The 26,092-nt window shown below is 45.6% G+C and overlaps 1 protein-coding gene across 7 annotated transcripts in view; it reads right to left on the reverse strand.

Annotated features, from left to right (window-relative positions):
- Positions 1-26,092, reverse strand: part of KCNJ16 (potassium inwardly rectifying channel subfamily J member 16) — a 92,598-nt gene that overhangs the window by 24,549 nt on the left and 41,957 nt on the right. Inside the window, exon 2 of one of the 7 annotated variants that reach the window (XM_061392977.1) lies at positions 23,883-24,146. The exons of 4 other annotated variants lie outside the window; for them this stretch is intronic. The gene's annotated coding sequence lies outside the window, so the exon portion shown is untranslated. 2 more of the 7 variants (XM_061392979.1, XM_061392976.1) reach the window with 2 other exon arrangements.

Raw genomic sequence — 26,092 nt, forward strand, 5'->3', positions numbered from 1 at the left:
TCCTGCTGGGAAAGATTGAAGGCCGGAGGAGAAGCAGGTGACAGACGATGAGATGGTTGGATGGCATCACCGAAAGGACATGAGGTTGAGCAAGATCCGGGAGATAGCCAAGCCTGGTGTGCTGCACTCTCTGGGATCGCAAAGAGTCAGACAGGACCGAGCCACTGAACAACAATGACAATGCTATTCCTGTAACTCGCAGGTTGTGGGAAAATATTTGAGCATCTGAGGTTGGTTTTTGTGCTTTCCTGAGCTATGTCTAGCCACTCCACTGATAAGATCAGCCCTGGATGTGCACTCAAGCCTCAGGGACCGCCAGCCAGCAAAGCCACCTGACGGAGGCACTCAGAATGGAAAGAGGCCGGCAAGGGAGGAGGGCGGAGGAAGCCCAGCGCCGCGGTGCGGGCGGGGTAAGGCCGCCATGAGAGCAGACTGGGCGATGCCTTTCCACGGAGAACGTCCCCGGTTGTGAGATGACAGAGCCCGCGGGTGGGTTGGAGGGAAGGCCTGTTGCCTCTGGATGCCCTTTGGAATTGAGCCAAAGTGGGTGAACGCAAAGGGAAAACCATCCCGTGTGGGTGACGCCACAGAGCGCCCTGACGAGAGGGGCGAGGGTAAAGCTCCGTACTGCTCCGGTCCAAGGAACACAGGCTGGTTTGGGCCTCAGTTCCTTCTGCAACCAGAAGCGTGACTCTTTTTTTTTTTTTTTTTCCTTTTAAGTGCTGGGTCTTTCCTGCTGCACAGGGCAGGCTTCTTTCTACCTGTGGCAGGTGGAGGCTCCTCCTTGGGGCGGCGCGTGCGCTTCTCATTGCGGTGGCTTCTCTTGTGGCAAAGTCCAGGCTCTAGGGCACGCGGGCTTCAGGAGCTGAGGCTCCCAGGCTCCAGAGCACAGGCTCAATAGTTGTGGCACATGGGCTTAACTGCTCTGCACCACGTGGGATCTTCCCAGATCAGGGATGGAACCCATGTCTCCTGCATTGGCAGGTGGACTGTTTACCACTGAGCCACCAGGGAAGCTCAGAAGTTTGGCTGTTAGGTCCATCTGTTGAGTCCATGTGTGTGCTCAGTTGATTCAGTCATGTCTGACTCTATGCAACCCCATGGAGTGTAGCCCGCCAGGCTCTTCTGTCCCTGGGGATTCTCCAGGCAAGAATACTAGAGAGGGTTGCCATGCCCTTTTCCAGGGGATCTTTCTGACCCAGGGATTGAACCCCAGTCCCCTGCATCGCAGGCAGATTCTTTACCATCTGAGCCACCAGGGAGGGATAGACAATTCTTAAAAGAGACAGAAAGGAACTCAGTGGGGAGCACAACTCTGATACACAAATTACCGCACCCAGGACCATGTCTCCTCCAGGTGGCTACAACCCCCGAAGGTAATATTCCTCTGCCTTCTCATCCCAGGGCCAGGTATGAAGCAACTTGGAAGCACCCTTAATCACCCAGAGTTCTCCTAAGTCATTTGAACTCACAGCTACAAAGCCCTCTGGCCTTTCCCACGCAAACCCCGACAGAAGCCGGTTGTGACCTGCCCTTGACCTTGCTGCTCTCTGCTGCCTCCCCGCTCCCTCCTGTCCTCCCCACGTGGTCTGCGCTGCACGCACCACAGGCCTCAAGGACCTTCAAGTCCATAACGCACTCGATTTTTCCCTGAGACTCATGGCCACACCTGACTGCCCATCTCATAAAACAATACAAAGCAATCTAAGGGTGGGATGAGAGAAATCACATTTCTACCTTCACTGCAAGAGAAGTGCTCCCGGGGAAAGAATGCACTATGTTCCAGTCCAGATTTTTTTAGAGGGGAAGGAGTGCCTTCTTCCACTGCGGAGGTTCACCTTACAGCCCTGCGCATGGAGGACGGCCATGTTCTGAGCCTTGCAGCCTCAGAGGTCATCATTAAGCCTGATGCAGCAGCTGGTGGTGGAATATGGCTGGCTATGCTCACGGCTGCAGCCTGTGGGCCTGGGGAGCTCGAAGGGTCAGCCCCATGGCTGGGAGCACATATTTAGAGAGAAGACGGCCATGCCTTTCTCAGAACCAAATCTAATGTGTGGGCTGAGAGGCAATGGGATGGCCAGAGCCCAGAGGTCAGTGGTCATGGATTTGGGATTGTCCACCAGAGTGGGACACCAGCTGTGCTTGGAGGGAGGCCCCCCAGCGACCATGGACAGCCAGGGATTCAGTGGGGCTGAGGGAGGGTAGTGCAGGGGGAAGGACTCGGAGGGCTTTCATGTTCGTGTCCTAGCCACATAGTGCGAGGCCGACAAGGGTAGGGAAATACAGAGCTGGGCAGTTCAGGAGAGGCTGGACTTCCTGGTGGTCCAATGGACAAGAGTCCGCCTGCCATCTCAGCAGTCACGGTTCGATCCCTGGTCCGGGAGGATCCCACGTTCTGCATCACAGCTAAGCCCACATGCCGCATCTACTGCAACCTCGCACCCTGGAGACTGAGCTCTGGAACGAGAGGACCCACGGCACTGAGAGGCCGGCACTGCACCTAGGGAGCAGGCCCGCTCACTGGAGACTGAGCTCCAGAATGAGAGGACCCACGGCACTGAGAGGCCGGCACTGCACCTAGGGAGCAGGCCCGCTCACTGGAGACTGAGCTCTGGAATGAGAGGACCCATGGCACTGAGAGGCCAGCACTGCAACTAGGGAGCAGGCCCGCTCACTGGAGACTGAGCTCTGAAACGAGAGGACCCATGGCACTGAGAGGCCAGCACTGCAACTAGGGAGCAGGCCCGCTCACTGGAGACTGAGCTCCGGAATGAGAGGACCCACGGCACTGAGAGGCCGGCACTGCACCTAGGGAGCAGCCCCACTCACTGCAGTTGAGAAGAGTCCATGTGGCAGCAAAGACCCAACACAGCCAAAAACAGATGAATACAAACAATACATGCTTTAAAAAGAGAGGTGAGTGTGGGCATCAGGTAGACGCCAAGGAAGGTGATGGCTCCCATCAAACAGGTATGGGTAAAAGCAGCTGAGCCTGTGTGTGGAGCTGGGCTTCAGGATGGGGGACCAGACTCCGGGCGGACAAGGGTTGTGTATGTACTATCCCCAGCGTGAACAGAAACGCTTCTTAACTGCCTGCACTTTACCTCCATGAATTTGTTTAATTTCCTTCCAAAGCCTGTGAACCAGGTATTAATACCATCCCCATTCTGAGGATGAAGAATTTTTTAACACTTATTTTATTGGAGTACAGTTGATTTATAATGTGTTAATTTCTGCTGCACAGCAAAGTGATTCCATTACACACACACATATATATATATCACACAAAGTGATATACACACACACACACCCACACACACACACACACACATACACAAACATTGTTTTTTTAACAAAAACTTATTGGAGTGCAGTTGATTTACAATGTTGTGTTAGTTTCTGCTGTACAGCAAAGTGAACCAGTTATACATACACATGTATCCACTCTTTTCTAGATTCTTTTCCCACATAGGTCATTACAGAGTATTGAGTAGATCCCTGTGCTGTACAGTAGGTCTTTATAGCTGTATTTTACATATAGTAGTGTGTATAGGGGAGGAATAAATTGGGAGAGCGGGGTATATATTTTGTCACATTGTTTCCTATTGTATTTTGTCATATATATTGAATGTAGTTACCTGGGCTTCCTTCATAGCTCACTTGGTAAAGAATTTGCCTGCAATGCAGGAGGCAATTCCTGGGTTGGGAGGATCCCCTGGAGAAGGCAATGGCAATCCACTCCAGTATTCTTGCCTGGATAATCCCATGGACAGAGGAGCCTGGCGGGCTACAGTCCATGGGTCTCAAGAGTCGGACACGATTTAGGGACTAAACCACCACCAGCACCTGTGCCATAGACTAGACCTTGTTCATCCATTCTATATATAATAGTTTGCAAGGGATAAAGAAGGGCTTCCCTGGTGGCTCAGCGGTAAAGAATCTGCCTGCAATGCAGGAGACTCGGGTTTGATTCCTTGGTCAGGAAGATCCCCTGGAGAAGGGCATGGCAACCCACTGTAGTATTCTTGCCTGGAGAGTCCCATGGCAGGATCTTGGCAGGCTTACAGCCCATAGGTTCGCAGAGTTGCATGCATGCAAGTGATAAACAATGAAAGCTTAACTAGTTTGGTAGATTTATCTGGAGTCAAAAGAAAGCCAACACTGAGGGGAAAAGGACTATAAGAAAGTCAGCTCCTTCCAGAGCTAAAGTTCTAAGCTTTAACGAGGAAAGGAGCTGTTGGCAGAAGAAGCAGGGTGAAGGTGGTTCTTTGGATTTGATCTCATCAAAAAAAAAAAAAAAGAGGAGGCTCAGTCACTAGGACTGGGGAGCTTGTTCAGAGCAGCACTTGGTACTTGGCTGAGTTCTTTGTGACATGTTTTTGAGCCACTCAAGGGCAGTCAGGATTGACCCATCTCAGAACAAGCAGCTGATGGGCGTGCGCGTGGGGTCCAGTCCCTTAAGCCCCAGGCACCGGGAAAATTCACAGCAAGGAAATCAGGCAGATGATTCCACTGAAAGCTGATCCATCCCCAAGCTCAGGAGGTCAGCAAAGAGGATCAGAGAGGAAGGGAGGGGTGGCCAACAAGCTGAAAAATCTTTCCCAGAAAATCGAGGCCAAGAGTCAACAAAAATAGATTTTCATCCACACAGAGCTCTGCGTGAAAGTAATAAAAGTTTGTTGAACTGGAGAGATTCCATCACTGAAGTCTAATGTACAATTCTGGATGTTCTGCTTTTCAGGAGAAGTCATGGCAGTAGTAAGGAATTGGTACAGGAGACGGAGGAAAAGAATGGACGAAGCAGGAGATACTCACTCGTGGACTCAAAAACACTTTGCTGTTGTTGCTAAGTCGTGTCCAAGTCTTTGTGAACCCATGGACTGCAGCACGCAAGGCTTCCTTGTCCTTCACTGTCTCCCGAAGTTTCTCCGATTCATGTCCATTGAGTCGGTGATGCCATCCAACCATCTCATCCTCTGTCGTCCCCTTCTCCTCCCGCCTTCAGTCTTTCCCAGCATCAGGGTCTTTTCCAATGAGTCAGTTGTTCACATCAGGTGGCCAAAGAATTGGAGCTTCAGCTTCAGCATCAGTCCTTCCAATGAATATTCAGGACTGATTTCCTTTAGGATTGACTGGTTTGATCTCCTTGCAGTCCAAGGGACTCTCAGGAGTCTTCTCCAGCACCACAGTTTGAAAGCATCAAGTTCTTCGGTGCTCAGCCTTCTTTATGGCCCACCTCTTACATCTGTACATGACTACTGGGAAAGCCATAGCTTTGACTATACAGAATTTTGTCAGTAAAGTGCTATCTCTGCTTTTTAATTTGTTGTCAAGGTTTGTCATGGCTTTTTCTTCCAAGGAGCAAGCATCTTTTAATTTCATGGCTGCAGTCACCGCCCGTTTTAGAAGCTGTAACAGTCTGGTGAAGAGCGAGGCAACTGATTCAGAAAATGGATGACCACTTGAAGAATATATATATAGAAGAATTTCCTGAATTTGTTAGCAAGTTGAACTAGGCAACTCTGAAGGCTTCTTTTTATACAAAGATTTATGGTGTTTTTCGCTAACTAGTAAATAGCACTTCATGAAATGAACAACTTTATGAAATGAACAATAGTGAAAGACAGTCCAGGAGGATTAAAAATGAAGTGTAAGAAAGACATCATCTTCTCATTAAAGTAAAAACAGTTGGGTCTACTTTTTAACTTTTAATAATTATGAGCCATACTTTCATGCCAATAGGAAAGATCAAACTGGCCCATGTTTTGGTACTGCTTATGTCCTTGTTCATTGCGTCAGCTTTTTAGCTGATCTGTCTTTACTTTTATTTTGTATTTCTGTGTGCACCGTAAATTAAAAAAAAAAAAAATCCCAGGCCAAATCATAGATTTTTCTTAAGAGAAAAATTAGGGGAAGCCCAGAATAATGGCTGGCAGGGAAGCTCCAAAGGCAGGAGGTGCTTGTGGGTTTGTTAGTCTTGTGTTCCAGGCTGCTTATTTGTGGTCTCTTCGCTAAGTCGTGTCTGACCCTTTGGGACCCCATGGTCACGTACCCTGCCAGGCTCCTCTGTCCATGGGATTCTCCAGACAAGAATACTGGAGTGGGTTGCCATTTCCTCCTCCAGGAGATCCTCCCCTCCCACGGATGGAACCAGAGTCTCTTGCATTGCCAGGTGGATTCTTACGGCTGAGCCATCAGGGAAGCTGGTAACAGGCTTCCCCTCAATGCAAATGTGAGGGATCTTGCAGGGAAACCAACTTCAGGTTTTGATGGTTTGGGTCCCAGAAAGTCTTTATCAGGTACTTTTCACAACCTGTTATTCCATTTATATTATTTATGTAATGCAAACAAATGAGTGTCTTTCTCTGAATCATTTAGATTTGATTTTTGGAGTCTGACTGATTTCTATGGGAATCTCATCTGTACCACTTACCTATGTGAATTCTGACCAGTTATCTTATCTCTTTTTCATCCCGGCCCCTTTAAAAGGATACTGATGGGAATGAAATCAGGTCGCGTTATAAAATGATAGGTGTGCCCCAAATGTCAGTGGCTTTCACCTGGACCAAAACAGGAATTTTGCCTTGAGTGATTGGAAGCAGTCACAGTGATCATGATGGGGGTAGATGCTTTTGATGTTTTTTTTAATTGGAGAATAACTGCCTTACAGCCTTGTGTTAGTTTCTGATGTACAGCACGAATCATCTATATGGATACATGCCTCCTCCCTCTGGGGCCTCCCGCCCCCCCATCCCCCGATGCCGCCGCTCTAGGTCATCACAGAGCACTGAGCTGGGCTCCCTGGGCCACTCAGCAGCTTCCCACTAGCTGTTTACACGCGGTGGCGTGCATGTCAGTGCCACTCTCCCAGTTCGTGCCCCCCTCCCCTTCCCATCTGTTCTCTACGTGTGTCTCTACCCCTGAGGCGCAGCTGTTTTGATTTTTAAAAAGATGAAAATGTGAAATGGCTGATCTGTCTTTATTAAATCGCACGCTCACAGAAGAACGTCCCTGGCCTGTACTCTTGACCCTACTGACCCTTGACCTTCCTCTGGACTCTCATCACCCCTCATGCCAGCCCCTCCTGCATACCTTCCTGGACCCCGGCTGCATCACTGAGAAGCTTGGCCTCATCAGAGAGGCGCGGCCCAGCCATGGAATGTGGGCGTCTGGAAGCGGACAGTGGAATACTGCTGCTCGGAACACCACGTGAGTAGTGGGTCGAGGCTGGTGCGAGCTGCCAGGACCAAGGGGTGCAGGTGGAATCAACTGGGAGGTTGGGACTGACACATATACACTGTGGACACTGAAGATCAAGCCAGAAAATCCTAAGGAAAGAAACCCCTAATATTCACTGGGAGGACTGATACTGAAGCTGAAGCTCCAATACTTCAGCCACCTGATCTGAAAAGCTGACTTGTTGGAAGAGCTGACTCCTTGGAAAAGACCCTGATGCTGGGAAAGATTGAGGGCAGGAGAAGAAGGGGGCGACAGAGGATGAGATGGCTGGATGGCACCATCGACTCCATGGACATGAGTTTGAGCAAACTCTGGGATACAGCGGAGGACAGGGAAGCCTGGCATGCTGCAGTCCATGGGGTCACAAAGAATTGGCCACGACTGAGCAACTGAATGATACCAACATGAAATAGACAACAAATGGGAATCTACTATATAGCTCAGTGAACTCTACTGTGCTCTGAGGTGACCTAAATGGGAGGAAATCCCAAGAAGAGGGGGTATGCATATATGTGTGGCTGATTCACCTTGCTGTACAGCAGAAACTAACACAACATTGTGAAGCAACTATATGCCAATAAAAATTGATTTTAAAAATTGCCACAACTTTGACATCACAATATTCGACTTTCCTTACTGCAAAATTGCAACTGGCTGGTCATTTTCTCAAACCTGAGAATAAGATGTATGTTCCTCAGAGTGGAGCCTCAGAGTTGAGATACGACTTTAAGCTTAGCTCATAACTAGCACTGTTTGTATCAGAGTTTCCCTCTTCTCTAAAATGAAGCTGATAATAATTGTCTCCATTGAGTCTGTGCTCGCTGTGTGTGCCAGGCATCATGTCAAAGGAGATTAACTGATAGCTAAGAGAGAGAAAGGTTATAAACGGCTTTTGAGAAGGAGGCAGATTGAAGCAGAATCACGTGGGAAGGGCAGGCTGTACCATCAGGGTTATGGGCTTTCAGGACCTCTAGGGATATTCCCCAGGCCCATCTGAATTCTCAGAAGGATTTCTAGGCTCACCAGAAGATAAAGGAAGGGGAAGGGCTTTTGAAAAGGAAAGCTTAGGAATGTCTTTGGCGCTCCAGTGGTTAAGACTTCTTCCAGTGCATGGAGTGAAGGTTCAGGCCCTGGTTGGGGAGTTAAGGTCCCACATGGCTTGCAGCCAAAAAACCAGAATATAAACAAGAGAAACAATACTGTAACAAGTTCAATAAAAGACTTAAAACTGGGGCATATCAAAAGAAAATGAAAAGCTTCAAGAGTTTCATAACTAAGATGTATTTATGGTTAAACCTGGGCTTCTCAGGTGGCTCGGCGGCAAAGAATCCGCCTGCAATGCAGGAGATGGAAGACCCCCTGGAGGAGGGCACAGCAGCCCACTCCAGTATTCTTGGCTGGAGAATCCCACCAACAGAGGAACCGGCGGGCTACAGTCCTTGGGGCTGCAAAGAGTCGGACACGACTCAGGGACTAAACAATAAAGACAACATGGCTAAACCCGGAGACCTGCATCTGCCCAACCCTGGAATTTCCAGGTAAACAAATTACATGCATATCAGCCTTTGCTCACTTCACCAGAGAAACAAAATCTGAAGCCATGGGCTGTTAATCGATGTTATCGACTCCATGGCAACCCTCCAGGTTGCAAACCAAAAGACAAGAACAAGCAGAAGAAGAACATGCGAAGTGTAAAAGCCCAGTGCTTTCCTACCCTATCAGACGTCAATGCCTGAAGAGCTTACTATTTATCGACGTTACCTTTCGGCAGTTTTTTTTTTTTTTTCTAACGAGTCTTTACAGTATTTCTGTCTGTATTAGCAGCTGTAAAGGCCTGATAAATGCCAAATCAATGACAGCATATCTTAGCACGCTGCTCTGTTGTCACGTGGGGCAGGGGAAGAGCGACACGGACACACAAAAAGAGGGTTTCGTGAAAGACTGTTCCCACAGGGAGGACACGTTCTTTGCCACATTGACCCACGTCAATAAGCCATGTTAGGCTGGATAAGTCATCATGCTTTTAAGTCTCTCTCTCTGATGGTTACTTCCCTGCTTGCTTTCTAATCTGCTTGATTCAGCTCTCCCCAGAGATTATAGGAAGGAAAGAATGACTACTAGCCCTAGACTGGACAGCAATACACAGAACCAAAGGAAGCATTGCAGAGACGCCCACCCAAAAGAGAATGAGCTTCCGAGAGCAGAAGAGCAATTCGTTCAAGCTAGGTTCTCTCTGAAACCGACTACGTGGTCTCACCTTAGTGACCGGTGGTGCAGGTCAGCTCAGACCCCGTGTCCTGCGCGTCTTACAGGAGCGCGGAGGCTGGCGCTTGGGGGTTCTTTCCACTCTGCTCCTCCAAGCTCTCTCTGCAGCCATCGGCGCCCACCGCCATGGAGATGAGAAAGCCCACCAGGGAATCTGGCTCTCCTTTGCCTTTCCGGACGCATTCAGCAGACACAAAGGCCGCTGAGTTCTCCGCTCGCCTCCAGTGAATCAACACTTTCTTTCCCTCGTTCCCATGCCTACCCGTAGTACGCAGTCTTGCCAATGGTGACTTCCAGAAAGCAAGAGTCCAGGAGAAATAGCCTCCCTTCCTGCCCATCGATATCTTTGTCTTTTAAACTTATTTAACAAGGCTTGCCCCCATTCACAAAACAACCCAAAATTGCCCTTAAACATCTCATAGTCCCAGAGGAGGGATTTTTTTTTTTTTCCTTCTCACTAACAACTCCAGGACTTGAACAACTTCTTCCAAGTGTGTTCTTAAGTGCGGGTGCCCTAGATTGTCGCTGTAAGGATTTTTCTGTGCAAACACACACCCTGTCTCACTGTGAAATCGTACACACAAGGCAAAGAGAATTTCATTTGGGTTCCAAGGACGTGTGCCCCAGAAGACCACTGACAACCTCAGTAATGGTTTCCAGGACAGCATTTAGATTGTTTTTCTGAGAATCCAGTTTTATTTCCTGGCTTGTCTCTTTGTTCTCAGTATGGGATATGAGAGAATAAGTCTTACTCAGTGTCCATTTTTTCACCTATTGGAAGTCTTACAATTTGGAATGAACTAGTCATGAAAATGTGGCCATTTCCAAGAAATTGAGTGGATGCTAGTACCAATTAGTAAGATGATGGAAGTAGGAGAAGGAATTTTGAAGTGGGGACTCTGCAGCTGAGGTTTTATCATGGTAATTGGACACACTGGCAACCAAATGAGGTCAGGTAGACAACGCACATGCGTTCTTCTCTAATTTCAGGAGAGGTGTAGGATTGGAAGTTACGGGTACATTTACAGCATTTACAACTAGGAACATGGATGAGACCACACAAGGAGTGAGGGCAGTTAGAAAAGAGAAAGCTTCCAGTGACTGAGGTCTGGGACGAGTCAATTTCAAGTTGGGAAGATGAGGATGAGCCAACAGAAGAGACTGAAAAGGAGAATTTCTTGCAGTAGGAAAAAAACCTGTGAAATGTGGTATGAGGAGAAGACAATAATACAAGAGAAAGGATTGATCCTGTGTGCCAGAGGCTAGTGAGAAGTCAAGACGAGGACTAAGAGCTGACTGTGGGACGTTTCTCTGAGATGTCCGGTAGCTCTGATGAAAGATGTCTCAGTAGAGTTTGGGAAACAAATGCCTAATTAGATCAGGAATGAGAGGAAGTAGAGGTTACATGCATCTGCTTTGTGAGGAGCTCTGCTGTCAAATGGAGTAGAAAACGGGGTGGTGGGCTGGGAAGGAAGGTGGGGCTTAGGAGGGGCTTATTTTTCAGGGAGTTTTCTTGTTCTAACAGGAGAGACGGACAGTTTACTGTATAAGATGCTGTCAGCTTAGTAATTTTTGATTAAGTAAATGCCCTCCAATGACTCTCGTGCATCATTTTTACTAAAAAATAAGCACTTCTTGGGACGTCCCTGGCCATGCAGGGTTAAGGCTTCACCTCCCAGTGCAGGGGGTGTGGGATCGATTCCTGGCTGGGAACTAAGATCCTTCATGCCTCCCAGACAAGAAAACAAAATATAAAACAGAAGCAATGTTGTAACAAATTCAATAACGACTTTTAACAAAAATGATCCACAGCAAAAAAATATTAAAAAAAAAAAAATTTCTTTTCAGAGTCTTAAAGAAGATGTCTTAAACACAAGAGAATGAAAAGACCTACAAAGAATAAACCCAAAACAACTAAGAAAATGGTAATAGGGTCATACAGAGAGGTAACTACTTTAAATGTAAATATGTAAATGGATTGTGTGTGCTAAGTCGCTTCAGACGTGTCTGATTCTGTGCGACCCCATGAACTGTAGCCTACCAGGCTCCTCTGTCAATGGAGTTTTCCAGGCAAGAATACTGGAGTGGGTTGCCACACCCTCCTCCAGGGGATCTTCCCGACCCAGGGATCGAACCTGCTTCCCTTCCGTCTCCTGCGCTGACAGGCAAGTTCTTAAATGCACCAAACAAAAGACGCAGACTAACTGGGTGGATGAGAATGCGCGTGTGCGCACTTCCACTTGCCGCATCAGTCTGCTTAAGCCCCCAGTTGCCATGCCGCCCAGCCTGTGAGATTGTGCTTTCCCAGCCCGTGACTGCACTCAGCCCCCAGCAGTGGAAGCAGCACGTCCTAACCCCCAGACCACCTAGAAATTCCCCCAAAGTGACCACAGTTACAATTGGTTGTCATTCAGGTGCTTAGTCGGGTCCAACTATTTGCGACCCCATGGACTGTAGCCCGACAGCCTCCTCTGCCCATGGGTTTCTCCAGGCAAGAATACTGGAGTGGGTTGCCATGCCCTCCTCCAGGGGATCTTCCTGACCTAGGGATCGAACGTGTGTCTCTTGCACTGGCAGATTCTTTACCACCAAGGCATCAGGGAAGTCCTATTTGCTCTCACGGTTTCATTATAGAATCAAGAGGAAAGAATGAAATCCTATTACTGGGCCAATAATGGTCTCTGCTTTAGGCAAGTTTCATCACCGACCACATGTGGGTGAAAAGTGAGTGATCAAGTTTTAAAACATCTTTTTTGTCCTACAGTATGCAAAATACTTTGCTTAATTCCATCTTAAATAAAACATCATTTATATCATTGTATACAACCATATAAACCACAGAAAATATAAAACCTTTTAACACCTTCTCAGTAAAAATTAGTTAAAATAGCTCTAACATTCATCTACAAATTAATCACAGTCTAATCCTGGTGGCTCAGTGGTAAAGAATCCAAGAATCCTCCTGCCAATGCAGGAGACGTGAGTTTAAACCCTCGGTCAGGATGATCCCTTGGAGGAGGAAACGGCAACCCACTCCAGTACTCTTGCCTGGGAAATCCCATGGTCAGAGGAGCCTGGCGGGCTACAGTCCATAGGGTCACAAAAGACTTGGACACAACTTAGCAACTAAACAACAACAACAAAACAAATGTAGACACTAGGTAACGGGCAGAATTATTTAACACCATTTTCCATACCTAAGGGAAAATTCTACATTGTTTGGCATAGCTTCAGTTCCTGCTGAAACCATGGCTTTGGACAGACCCAGACAAACTTCACAGGAGTCACTTTTGCTGGCTGGAGGGCTTCCTGCTGTTCTAACAGTCCTGCGGGTGAAGGAGGAGACAGAGGAAGCGTCTGAACCTCTCACTGCTAAACAGGGCATTCTTCTCCAGCCACTCAGGGAAGTCTCGTCCATTACCTACATCCTTAGCTTATTTACAACTCACGGACTTATTTTCCTTTCCCTGGCCAAACCGTACCAAAGTGGAGTAGATGATGGTAATAGATTTCAACATCTGGACTCAGAGATCAATCCGTGCTCAATGGATTAGCAGGGACTTCCTCTCAAATCAGTGATCATTGTCCCATTTAAAAACTTAATGAAATTTTCATTTCTTTCTATGCATATTTTGATTTCTTGATTTCTTCTGTGGTTTGTTGGAGGGAGAGGGTGGGATGATTTGGGAGAATGGCATTGAAACATGTATAATATCATATATGAAATGAATCGCTAGTCCAAAAAAAAAAAAACTTAATGAGGTGCCATACAAAATTCTACTTGGATTTTTTTCCCCCTGAACTGGAATGAATCACTTCTCCTGCTGGTTGTTGTACCATCTACCAAACACACACATTCCTAGGCAAAGACCCTGTAGGAATGGCCGCAGTGGCTGTCAGGTACTGTCAGGAGAGTTGTTATTTTGGTTTAGTTTCTCTGTTGTGTCCAACTCCTTTGCAAACCCATGGACTATACAGCCTACCAGGCTCCTCTGTCCATGGGATTTCCCAGGCGAGAAGACTGGAGTGGGTTGCTGTTTCTTTCTCCAGGGGATCTTCCCTACCTAGGGATTGAACTCACATCACCTGCACTGGCAGGCAGATTCATCACCACTGAGCCACCTGCGAGAGGTCATCTTAAACCCTAAGAAGCCTGTGAGCCCACCTTACAACTGCCCCTTGAGGTGGCCCTCGGTCTCTGTGGGGACATTGCCATTGACAAGGACCAAAGTGCCCGGCTCATGCCCTCTTCCTCTTTTGTGATGACTCACCTCTCTCAATGAGGACATCCTTCCTTCAACTCAGATAAACATGTGTCTCCCGTGGCTCTTATAGGAGGTTCCTGTCCCATTCTACTCCAGATGGCCAGTTCTTTTGACAAAAATGGTAAGAATCTCACACTTACTTCTTACCTTCCAAGTCAGATTTCACTTCCTTCAGGGAAAACCCCCCAAAGCCTCCTAGGATCCTGATATGCAGACTGATGATTTAACTTGTCAGGTTTCAAAGTGAAGAGGGTTGGGACCAATGACAAAATGATGAGTCACCAACAGAGCAGGTGTCAACCAAGGCTGCTGGGACGTCCAGCTTGTTCATGAGCAGTTGTGTGCAGGCAAATTTTAATGATAGGTTCTCCACGGGGAAAAGAAGGACTGGTCGTAGAATTCACCAATTTCTTTTTTTTTTTTTAATTTTTTACTGTAACACAATTGATTTACAATGTTGTATTCATTTTAGGTGCATGGCAAAGTGGGTCAGATAGGTGTATCTTTCTTTTTCTCTGTTCTTTTCTCCTATAGATTGCATTGGGAACCTACACTGCATAACGAGTAGATATATATACTGTATAATATGCCATACAGTTGTCTACTTTATGTATGGCACTGTGTGTATGTCAATACCAGTCTCCTCATTCATTTCCCCCACGTCTTTCACCTTTGCAAACCATAAGTTTGTTTTTCACTTTGTTGTTCAGTCACTGAGTTGTGTTCGACTCTTTGTGACCCCGTGGACTGCAGTACGATAGGCTTCCCTGTCCTTCACTATCTCCTAGAGTTTGCTTAAACTCATATCCATTGAGTTGGTGAAGCCATCCAGCCATCTCATCCTCTGTCGTCCCTGTCTCCTCCTGCCCCCAATCCCTCCCAGCATCAGAGTCTTTTCCAAAGAGTCAACTCTTCGAATGAGGTGGCCAAAGTTTTGGAGTTTCAGCTTCAACATCAGTCCTTCCAAAGAACAAACAGGACTGATCTCCTTTAGAATGGCCTGGTTGGATCTCCTTGCATCCCAAGGGACTCTCAAGAGTCTTCTCCAACACCACAGTTCAAAAGCATCAATTCTTCCTCGCTCAGGTTTCTTTATAGTCCAACTCTTACATCCATACATGACCACAGGAGAAACCATAGCTTTGACTTGATGGACCTTTGTTAGCAAAGTGACATCTCTGCTTTCTAACATGCTGTCTAGGTTTGTCATAGTTTTTTTTTCAAGGAGCTTTTTCAGTTCAGTTCAGTCAATCAGACATGTCCGACTCTTTGCAACCCAATGAAGCTTTCTATATATTTCTAAATCGGTGACTCTATTTTAGTTTTGTACAGTTTGCCTAGCTCTGTGGTGTAGACTGTGACCCTGACTGACGCCCAGTTGCTGATGGGATGTGTCAGAGAGCGGGGAGGTAAGAGGGTGTACCTCTTACCCAGTGCTCCTGGGCACTGACAAGGGTCTGCTCCATCAGAGCCCTGGGTCACAAGCTGTGTCTTAGGCTTTGTTCAAGGTCCTAGGTGCTCGTCTCTAAGCTTCTCTTTTAAAACGTGATGTATCTTAAATCACAGTTGCTGCTGCTAAATCACTTCAGTCGTGTCCGACTCTGTGCGACCCCATGGACGGCAGCCCACCAGTCTCCTCTGTCCCTGGGATTCTCCAGGCAAGAACACTGGAGTGGGTTGCCATTTCCTTCTCCAATGCATGAAAGTGAAAAGTGAAAGTGAAGTCGATCAGTCGTGTCCGACCCTTAGCGACCCTATGGACTGCAGCCTTCCAGGCTCCTCCATCCATAGGATTTTCCAGGCAAGAGTACTGGAGTTGGGTGCCATCGCCTTCTCCGAAATCACAGTTACTGAGATGTTATTTGTAAAGTCCAGAGTCTGCTCAGATTCCACTCAAAATTCCACTTTGAAGATCCAATTTCATCAAAATTCAACTTCACAACTCCTGGGAATGAGGATAGGGAGGCAGAGAAAGACAAAGTCCCAGAAAAAGCCACGAGCTTCTAATATTTGGGTCAGAATAAAAAAAAAAGTTAGCCTTCAGTGTCTGTACTGGAAATAGAATTGGGCAAAGCTGATATATATTAAATTATATATGTATCACTAAGCAATGATTAGATACCACTAAGTCTTAATCAAAGTCGTCATTTTCTTTAATGGAATGAAAACCTGGATTTTAAAAGGCTGGCTTGTTAAGAAGGGGAGTACAAAAAGTGATTTAAGGTTTAACTGTTTTGTTCTGAAGTCAGTCAGAGAAGGAGAAATACCATCTGATGTCCCTTAGATCGAGAATCTAAAAGTAAATGATACAAATAGACTTATTTATAAAAAAGAATCATAGACTTAGAGAAGAAATGTATGATTGCAGGGGGCAAAGAATAAGGGAAGGAGGAAGGGATAGTTAGGGAATTTGGGATGGGCAGGTACACACGACTCTACTTAAAATGGATAACCAACAAGGACCTATTGTACAGCACAGGGAACTCTGCTCCGTGTTCTGTGGCAGCCTGGATGGGAGGGGAGTTTGGGGGAGAAGAGAAAAATGTATCTGTATGGCTGAGTCCCTTCACTGCTCACCTGAAACTGTCACAACATTGTTAATCAGCTATACTCCAATATAAAATAAAATTTTTTTCAAAAGAAAAGCAGGCAAATTTTCCTTTCCACCAAAAAAAAAAAAAAAAGTTTTAAATGTTTCCCTGTAATTCAGTAAACCTTTATGAAGTCCTTATCATGAATTAAGAAAACTCTATAAATATTTAACTTAAAATTCTGCAAATGAATACACTTCTTTTCATGTGGTTCCTTCCTCACTCTCGGGTAGACAGCTGCCTTCTTTAAAGCTGTGGGTGTGCTTGGGACCATTCTTTATGGAATCCACACTGCAGTAGTTACTTATGAGTCACTCCTTCCCAAGGGTGTAATTTACACCCTTCTTCTGTTCATCCTGAAGGCAACTGGTGGAAACAAAGTCTCTTAACACAGAATAGGAGTTAGCAGAGAGAGTCAAAGTGTTTATTTGGCTTGATGGCTGGCTCTAGGATGCAGAGAAGTATGAGACAGAGCTGGAGTGGTGAACTGCATCTGGCAAGTCAGGTCCAAGAATTTCAATTATTCTCAGCCAGGATGCTAGAGCTTTGATTAGGGGAGTAAGACAAATTGATTAGAATTTAAGAGCATGTGTTCTGGCAGCAATGGTGAGACTGGATTGGCCAGACAACAGATAGGGAGGAAAGTGAGGAAGATACTATTTTCTTGGGCTCCAAAATCACTGTAGACAGTGACTGCAGCCATGAAATTAAAAGACGGTTGCTTCTTAGGAAAAAAAGCTATGACAAACCTAGGCAGTATATTAAAAAGCAGAGACGCCAGTTTGCAGATCAAGATTCACACAGTCAAAGCTATGGGTTTTCCAGTAGTCACATATGGATTTGAGAGTTTGACCACAAAGAAGACTGAGCAATGAAGAACTGATTTTTCAAATCATGGTGCTGGAGAAGACTCCTGAGAGTCCCTTGGACTGCAAGGAGATCAAACCAGTCCATCCTAAAGGAAATCAACACTGAATATTTATTGGAAGGACTGATGCTGAAGCTGTAGCTCCAGTACTTTGGCCACCTGATGTGAAGAGCCAGCTCATTAGAAAAGACCCTGATGCTGGGAAAGATTGAAGGCAGGAGGACAAGAAGGTGACAGAGGATGAGATGGTTGGATGGCATCACCAACTCAATGGACATGAGTTTGAGCAAACTCTGAGAGATAGAAGAGGACAGGCAAGCCTGGCGTGATGCAGTCCATGGGGTCACAAAGAGTCATATACAACTTAGCAACAGAACAACAACCACAGCAAGGGGAAGAAGCAGAGGGAACAGACTCAAGAGGGACTTGGGGATCTGAATCCCCAAGAAGCAGAAGTTTTTCAGGGAGGGAGAGAGAAAAGAAAGAGGAATTGCTCAGAGAAGGGAGGGGTTGGGGGAGAGTCAAGGAAGATCTCAAAGGAAAGGTGGGTATGGTTGCAGTCAGGTCTGCAGGGTGGATGGCAAGAAGCTGGTGACTTTATTTCCTGGTTCCATAAGGGGGTGGACAGTGGGTACAGAAGGCAGGATCTGAGATTTAAAGAGGATGGAAAATATTTGAAACCATCAGCGTAGGGAAGTTAGAAACTATGCTATTGCGGGGCTGTGTTGAGGGTTCATCCTTGGGAATGTTCCATGGGGTATCTGACATGTTTTCATGTGGTAGCCTTTGTTAGGAAGCTACAGAACCTGCTGTAAAAACACATCATATTTAGAAAAAGTTGCTTCTCTAGTGGTTCAGAAGGTAAAGAATCTGCCTGCAAAGTTGCATCAGTATATCTAATTCACTGTTTTTCTTTTATTGTGAGAAAGCTGAATTGGAAAATTGCATTGATAAAAGAAAAGTAATTTATAACCATCCTGACTGATACAACAAATACAACAAATTAACAAATACAACAAATTAAAAAAACAAACCATCTGGTTGAAAATGTGCATTTAGAAACGAAACGCTGTTGGACACGCTCCTGTTCGGGACCCCCCTCCCCTGTAAGACCTGTGTCTCTGGTTCTCAGTGAAATTCACCAAGAAAAACCAATGCTTTGGGATTGAAGAATTTTAACAAGGTAACTTATTCCAGCCTGGGTTTCCAGATTGACCACTAAATGGACTTTATGACAAAAACAGTGAACTTCCCACAAACGCTTGTTCTGAAAACACTTGTTAGGCAGCGCCACTGCCCCCCCACCCCAGCTGCCCCTGCCCTCAAACAAGCCCCTGACATCAGTGATGGGAATGGGAGCGAACAGGCAATTCGACGCGTCCTGGTGTGGAACTCCGAAATTTAGTCGGGGAACAAACCCCAGTGAGGTCATGTCTCGCTCAGGATTAAATGGCTAACTCCAATTCTGTGATCATATTAAGAAAAATGCACGTTAAAATGCCCAGGAATTTTTCCTTTGTTTGATTCAGAATTAAACTTGCACACACGTCATGTCTGCAAAAGGAGCGTTTCCCCATGTCAGATGCTTTCTCTGACTCTCATAGGATGCGAAAGAAAAGAAAGAGCACGCTACCTTCTTCAGCTGGCTGGGTCGTGTACCTTACCACACCTCTGGAGTGGTATAGACAAATGTAGATTTGTGTATACTCCAAAAAGGCAAGTCAGCAAAGCAGAAATAGAGATACAGACGTAGAAAACAAATATATGGATACCAAGAGGAAAAGAGGGGAATTGGGAGACTGACATATATACACTATTGATCACATCTGTGGTTTTTCCAGTCGTCATGGGCAGATATGAGAGTTGGACAATAAAGAAGGCTGAGTGCAGAAGAATCGATGCTTTTACATTGTGCTGGAGAAGACGCTCAGTGGTCGTTTGGACAGCAAGGAGATCAAACCAGTCAATCCTAAAGGAAATCAACCCTGAATACTCATTGGAAGGACTATTGCTGAGACGCCAATACTTTGGCCAGCTGATGTGAAGAGCCAACTCCTTGGGAAAAGATCCTGATGCTGGGGAAGATTGAAGGCAGGAGAAGAAGGAGGCGGCAGAAGATGAGCTGGTTAGACAGCATCACTGACTCAATGGGCATGAATTTGAGCAAACCCCGGGAGATAGTGAAGGACAAGGAAACCTGTATGCTGCAGTCCATGGGGTCACAAAGAGTCAGACACGACTTAGTGACTGAACAACACAAACAACCACATAAAATACATAACTGACGAGAACACACCACACAGCACCAGGAGCTCTACTTAATGCACTGTAGTGACCGCGCTGGGAAGAAGTCCAAAAGGGAGGGGATACACGGATATGGATGGCTGATTCATGTCGCTGGGCAGTAGAAACTAACACAGCATTGTAAATCCACTGTAGTCCAATAAAAATTACTTAAAAAGGCAAGTTTATATCAAAAAACCTTAACCAAGTTGCTCGCTATTAACTGCTCAGTCTGCACAGGTCATTGAAAGCCCTGAGGTTAAACACAGCCCTGCCTCCCCAACCCCAAATTATCCCAGGTCTGAGAGACATATTTTTCAGTAGAGCAAGTAAACATCAACTGATTTATGAAGACAATTGCCTTTATTCTCCATATGACGTAATGCTTAATTGTTAGGTATCCATGCTTGTCTGACGGCTAACACAATCTGGAAAACTAGCCAGTTACCCAGTTTATAAATCTTTGCTCCAAATGTTCTGTGCTGTCACATGAGATTATTTCCTTTGGAAATGTGAGCCATTATTTTGATTAATAGGGGCTTCCCTGGTGGCTCAACTGGTAAAGAATCCGCCTGCAATGCAGGAGACCCAGGTTTGATTCCTGGGTCGGGAAGATCCCCTGGAGAAGGGAAAGGCAACCCACTCCAGGATTCTGGCCTGGAGAATTCCTTGAACCAAATAGTCCATGGGGTCGCAAAGAGTGGGATGTGACTGAGTAACTCTTATGTATTGCATATATGAGTGCTGTGCTGTGCTCGGTCACTTCAGTCATGTCAGCTCTTTGCGACCCCATGGACTGTAGCCTACCAGGCTCCTCTGTTCATGGGATTCTCCAGGCAAGAATACCGGAGTGGGTTGCCACTTCCTACTCCAGGAGTTCTTCCCGACCCAGGGATCAAGCCCACGCTTCTTCTGGCTCCTGCACTGGCAGCTGGATTCTTTACCACTAGCACCACCCGGGAAACCCACGGCAGGTATGCCACATACGTATGAGTACTAAACCTTTGGTAGCAACTTCACAGAAATTGCTTCCATGCTTAAGCAACCCATAAGATAGCAATTTTTAAATAAAACAACCATATCGATAGACTTTCCCAAAGAATAGACGACTCTCACTATGAATCAAAGTTAACAGAAGGATTAGAACTGAAGCCTTCTAAAAATTCAAAGATGATGTACTTCTCAGTTAATAAAGGCAAAATAGACCACCTCAAAGAAATAGTAAACTTAAACTCAAATACTAAACTTAAACTTCATCACAGGTGAAGTCATTTCACAAAGAAATTGCTTCCATGCTTAAGAAACCCATAAGATAGCAATTTTTAAATAAAACAACCATATCGATAGACTTTCCCAAAGAATAGACGACTCTCACTATGAATCAAACAGAAGGATTAGAACTGAAGCCTTCTAAAAATTCAAAGATCATGTACTTCTCAGTTAATAAAGGCAAAATAGACCACCTCAAAGAAATAGTAAACTTAAACTTAAATACTAAACTTAAACTTCATCACAGGTGAAGTCATTGCACAAAGAAAATGACCCCCATTCAGATTGTGTGCAGGAAGCACATGGAGCGATAGCTTTGCTGCAACGACCTGGAAAGAGAACTCTGAGAAATGCTGAATTATCACCCATCTGAACCAGGTCAAAGGAGTCTTGACCCAAGTTTGAACCAGTTCCAACAGTCTGTCCGGTTTTTAAAATTACTGGCACTCCACTGAATGTCCAGTGGCCCTAAGTGATTATCTAATCTTGGGCAGGGCTCATCCTGTCATTTAAAGGTTTGGCTTCCCAGTTGACGCAGCGGTAAAGTAATCTACCTGCCAATGCAGGAGACACAGGTTCGGTCCCTGGGTGGGGAAGATCCCCTGGAGAAGGAAATGGCAACCCACTCCAGTGTGCTTGCCTGGAGAATGTGGGCTACAGTCCACAGGGTTGCAAAGAATCAGACATGACTTAGCAACCAAACAACATATAGAAATAATAAAATATTGTAGAAATGAGATGAGAACAAGCAGGGGCTGTCATTCAGTTTGCTTTAGCAAGCTAGTCTGTGACCATCACTCATGTTTGGCAGAGACTCAAACGGAGGCAGAAGAGTGGGAAAGAATTACAGCTTAAAACAAACAAACAAAAAATGGTTTCAGGTATGGTCTGATCCAGGGCTGTGGGCTTGAGAAGCTGAGATCAGGTTAATTGGAATGAGGTGTCTTCTGCAATGAGCAGTCCTCCGGTTGGTTCTAAGTTAGAAGTACGGGGAAAACTTGGGGATGTTGGAAGTCAATGACCAATTCTTGACCATTGTGGATCCACTGCTACAAAAATGTATTTTTCAGGGGTGTTTGCTACAGAACTCAGTGGTCAGAGGTGTTTTGTTGTATAAGATATTGGCCTTCGTTTGTATACTCAACCTCTCAAAACAATCATTACAACCTGGTTGTGGGAAATGTGGGAAAACCACTTTACAGACATGTGTTTCATGAAACTGCAGCTTCCATAACAACACTTAAAGCTGCTATTCTTGCCCTGAAAAATAAGGACCAAACAACAGGGTTGGCCAAAATACTTGAGCCTGTTTTTCCCGGCAGATACTCTGTGAAGGTTACTTCTATATTCAGTTTGATCCCACCCCAAGAAGCCTTAAGTAAATGCAAATGTTACTATTGTTATTTTATTTTATTTTTTTTAGGCTAGGGAGTCTGGAAAATATAGAGGGAGCTTCAGAATGCAGGGCAGCTGTCTGGGGCCCACGAGAAAAGTTATGGAAGAAAATCTGAGTCATGAGTTACTGCGTCAAGACCCGAATCCCAATTTTCTTCATGTTTACAGGATAACTACTTCAGAGAACACTTCATGCCTTCCACCTTTCCTTAATCCACGGTTAAATGTTCCTTTTATTTTCCCCTTTCTATGTTGCCTTTCCTTTCCTCTTTGTGAAATGTATTTTTCCATGTTGTTTATGGACAGTATTAATGTTACCTACTTCAGTTCAGTTCAGTCACTCAGTCATGTCCGACTCTTTGCAACCCCATGAATCGCAGCACACCAGGCCTCCCTGTCCATCACCAACTCCCGCAGTTCAAACTCACGTCCATCAAGTCAGTGATGCCATCCAGCCATCTCATCCTCTGTTGTCCCCTTCTCCTCATGCCCCAATCCCTCCCAGCATCAGTGTCTTTTCCAATGAGTCAACTCTTCCCATGAGGTGGCCAAGTACTGGAGTTTCAGCTTTAGTATCATTCCTTCCAATGAACACCCAGGACTGATCTCCTTTAGGATGGACTGGTTGGATATCCTTGCAGTCCCAGGGACTCTCAAGAGTCTTCTCCAACACCACAGTTCAAAAGCACCAATTCTTAAGTGCTCAGCTCTCTTCACAGTCCAACACTCACATCCATACATGACCACTGGAAAAACCATAGCCTTGACTAGACAGACCTTTGTTGGCAAAGTAATGTCTCTGCTTTTCAATATGCTGTGTAGGTTGGTCATAACTTTCCTTCCAAGGAGTAAGTGTCTTTTAATTTAATGGCTGCAGTCACCATCTGCAGTGATTTTGGAGCCCAGAAAAATAAAGTCTACACTGTTTCCCCATCTATCTTCCATGAAGTGATGGGACCAGATGCCATGATCTTCGTTTTCTGAATGTTGAGCTTTAAGCCAACTTTTTCACTCTCCTCTTTCACTTTCATCAAGAGGCTTTTTAGTTCCTCTTCACTTTCTGCCATAAGGGTGGTGTCATCTGCGTATCTGAGGTTATTGGTATTTCTCCCGGTAATCTTGATTCCAGCTTGTGCTTCTTCCAGTCTAGCATTTCTCATGATGTACTAGTGATGATTAATCGAATGCCAATAGTCAGGATGAACCTTCAGAGTGATGAGTCAGAACTTTAAGCAGGAAAACAAATGCTTCCCCCTCATACCAGCTTACCATTCCATGCTGGCCAACATCAACTAAAAGCCTAACAGTAGAAAGAATCTAGAAAAAGAAAGTAAAACCACTCTTCATTTTGTTGTGTTTCTCTTCTCTTTTCTGGGGCTTCCCTGTTGGCTCAGTGGTAAAGAACCTGCCTGCCGATGCAGGAGACGCAGGTTCAATCCCTGGGTCAAGAAGATCCCCTGGAGAAGGAAATGGCAACCCACTCTAGTATTCTTACCTGGGAAATCCCATAGACAGAGGAGCCTGGCAGGCTACAGTCCAGGACATCACAAAGAGTCAGACACGACTGAGCAACTAAACAGCAACTCTTTTCTGAGGCAAGTCTGGAGCCTCTCATTTGTTTCTGTCATTGTCTTTTATGGACTGAAGTGTGACCTCCCAGAAAGATATTCTGAAGTTCTAGCCTCTGGTACCTGTCAATAACCGCACCTGATTTGGAAACAGTCTTCACAGATGTAACCGAGTGAAGATGAGGTCATCAGAGTCGGCCCTCAGCTGGTGTGAAAGTTGTCCTTCAAAGAAGGACCACACGCAGAGCGACGAAGCCTGGGAAGCCCGTGAAGATGCAGACAGAGACGTGGCCACAAATCAAGAAACGCCCGGGGCTACCGGAAGCTGGACGCGGGAAGGGAGGGGCTTCCTGTGAGGCTTTGGAAGGAGGGTCGCGTTGACTTCAGACTTCCGGCTTGGGAGCTGTGAGACAATAGGTTTCTGTTTTGTTAAGCCAGCCAGCTAATGGCGTTGCGGGAAGCTGATCAACATCCATACTGGGATCTGAAAGCGTCTCCTGTGTCCTTTAGGACTTTCTCCATCTACCTCTTCCTCTCTGAGGAATCTGCTACTACCTTTCAATCTTGGCAAATTGTTAAATGAGTAAATTCAGTGATTTCAAACCAGCTGCTTGACATAAATCAACGTGGTTTTTTTTTTTGTTTTTCTCCAGAAATGCCATTCTGGACATTAAACTTACTCTTAGGTTGTAACATATCACATTATCAAGAAGTGACAGAAATCTTTAAAAGTTGCTCTTCAGTTTTACATGGTACCTACAGATCACTAGATATCTTTTTCCTAGGGGTAAATCTGCTTTTATAGTTGTATCACATAAATCTGATTATACAGGCTAAAGGGAGCAAGAACATATTTGGAAGATGTGGTTTAAGTTATTTTGTTCCCATATGGAAACTGAGATTCATCAGACAATAAAAAACTAACAAAATATATATGTATATATGTATATATATATATATATCCCTCTACAGTTTATGCAAATATGCTCTTAAATAGATACTTTCAAAGTTTTCATTTGTAACGCAGACCACATTTTAGACCTTCTGGTCTAAAAAAACACCTGATTTTCTGGTCCATAAATGAGGTTCTGCTTACACAGGATAAATAACCACCCCTCCCCCCCCCCACTTGCTCTAAGTTAAGCTCCCCCGACCCTGCCCAGGTCATCATAATACCTGATTGTATAGTTGATGTAACAGAGAGTCTCAAAATAAATGTATTATAGGAGAGGGTAAAATAAAGGAAAGGTCACTCTTCATGGAGTAGGGGGTCAGAGTGATTCTGAGCCACCAGGGAAGCCCTTTGTTATCAAGGAATAAATCCTGAATATTCATTGGAAGGACTGATTTTGACGCTGAAACTCCAATACTTTGGCCACCTGCTGTGAAGAACTGATTCATTTGAAAAGACCCTGATGCTGGGAAGGATTGAAGGCGGGAGGAGATTGAGCCACTGAACTGAACCGAAATCCTATTATATATAATTCCTAGTTAGTCAGTGTTAAGTCTCTCAGTCATGTATGACTCTTCTCGACCCCATGGACTATAGCCTGCCAGGCTGCCCTGTCCATGGGATTCTTCAGGCAAGAATACTGCAGTGGGTAGCCATTTCCTCCTCCAAGGGATCTTCCCAACCTAGGATCGAACCCAAGTCTCCATTATGGCAGACAGATTCTGTATCATCTGAGCCTCCAGGGAAGCCCAATAAGCCTAACTTTTTATTCTTTGCCCCAAAGAAGTAAATGCCGTTCCTCGGCCCCCTCCCACCCCATTTATTGGGTTCTAGGTGGTCAGTATGAGACAGGCTGAGACCTGGGACCTGGAAGCCTTTGCTGCAGTGCCTGGGCATGAACACACATCTCCCGGAGCAACAGATAGAAAGAAACTATAAAGGGCTACAAATGATCCAGTGCAGGCAGAGTTGGGGCAAATTATGAACAAGTTACAAAAAAGACTGAATAAAAACCAGCTGCCACTTCTGAGGTGTTGGAAGCAAAGCAGGGTACTACACGTGATTCCTACACACAGCACCAGGAAGGAGGTGGGCTAACCACCAAAGCCACCCTTCCACCTGACCCACCAGTCTGCCCCCATTAAGGCCCCACAGAGATGGAGCAAGGTCACCTTACCCACCCGATCCTGCTGCAGCATAACCCTTCTGTAAAGCCTCCCTGGAATTCCTCTTCTTAATTCCTACTGATTAAAGAGTTGAATAGGTCAATAACAAGTAGGCTACTTGCAAATTTATGATTTATAAGACATGATGCCAGTCCATAGGAAGTTAGTAAGCAGTTTCGAAGACAAGAGGTAACAAACAGGAAATAATCACTTAAGTTGTATTTTTATTTC

This window comes from Bos javanicus, chromosome 19 (genome assembly GCF_032452875.1).
Source record: "Bos javanicus breed banteng chromosome 19, ARS-OSU_banteng_1.0, whole genome shotgun sequence".
Lineage (NCBI taxonomy): Eukaryota > Metazoa > Chordata > Mammalia > Artiodactyla > Bovidae > Bos > Bos javanicus.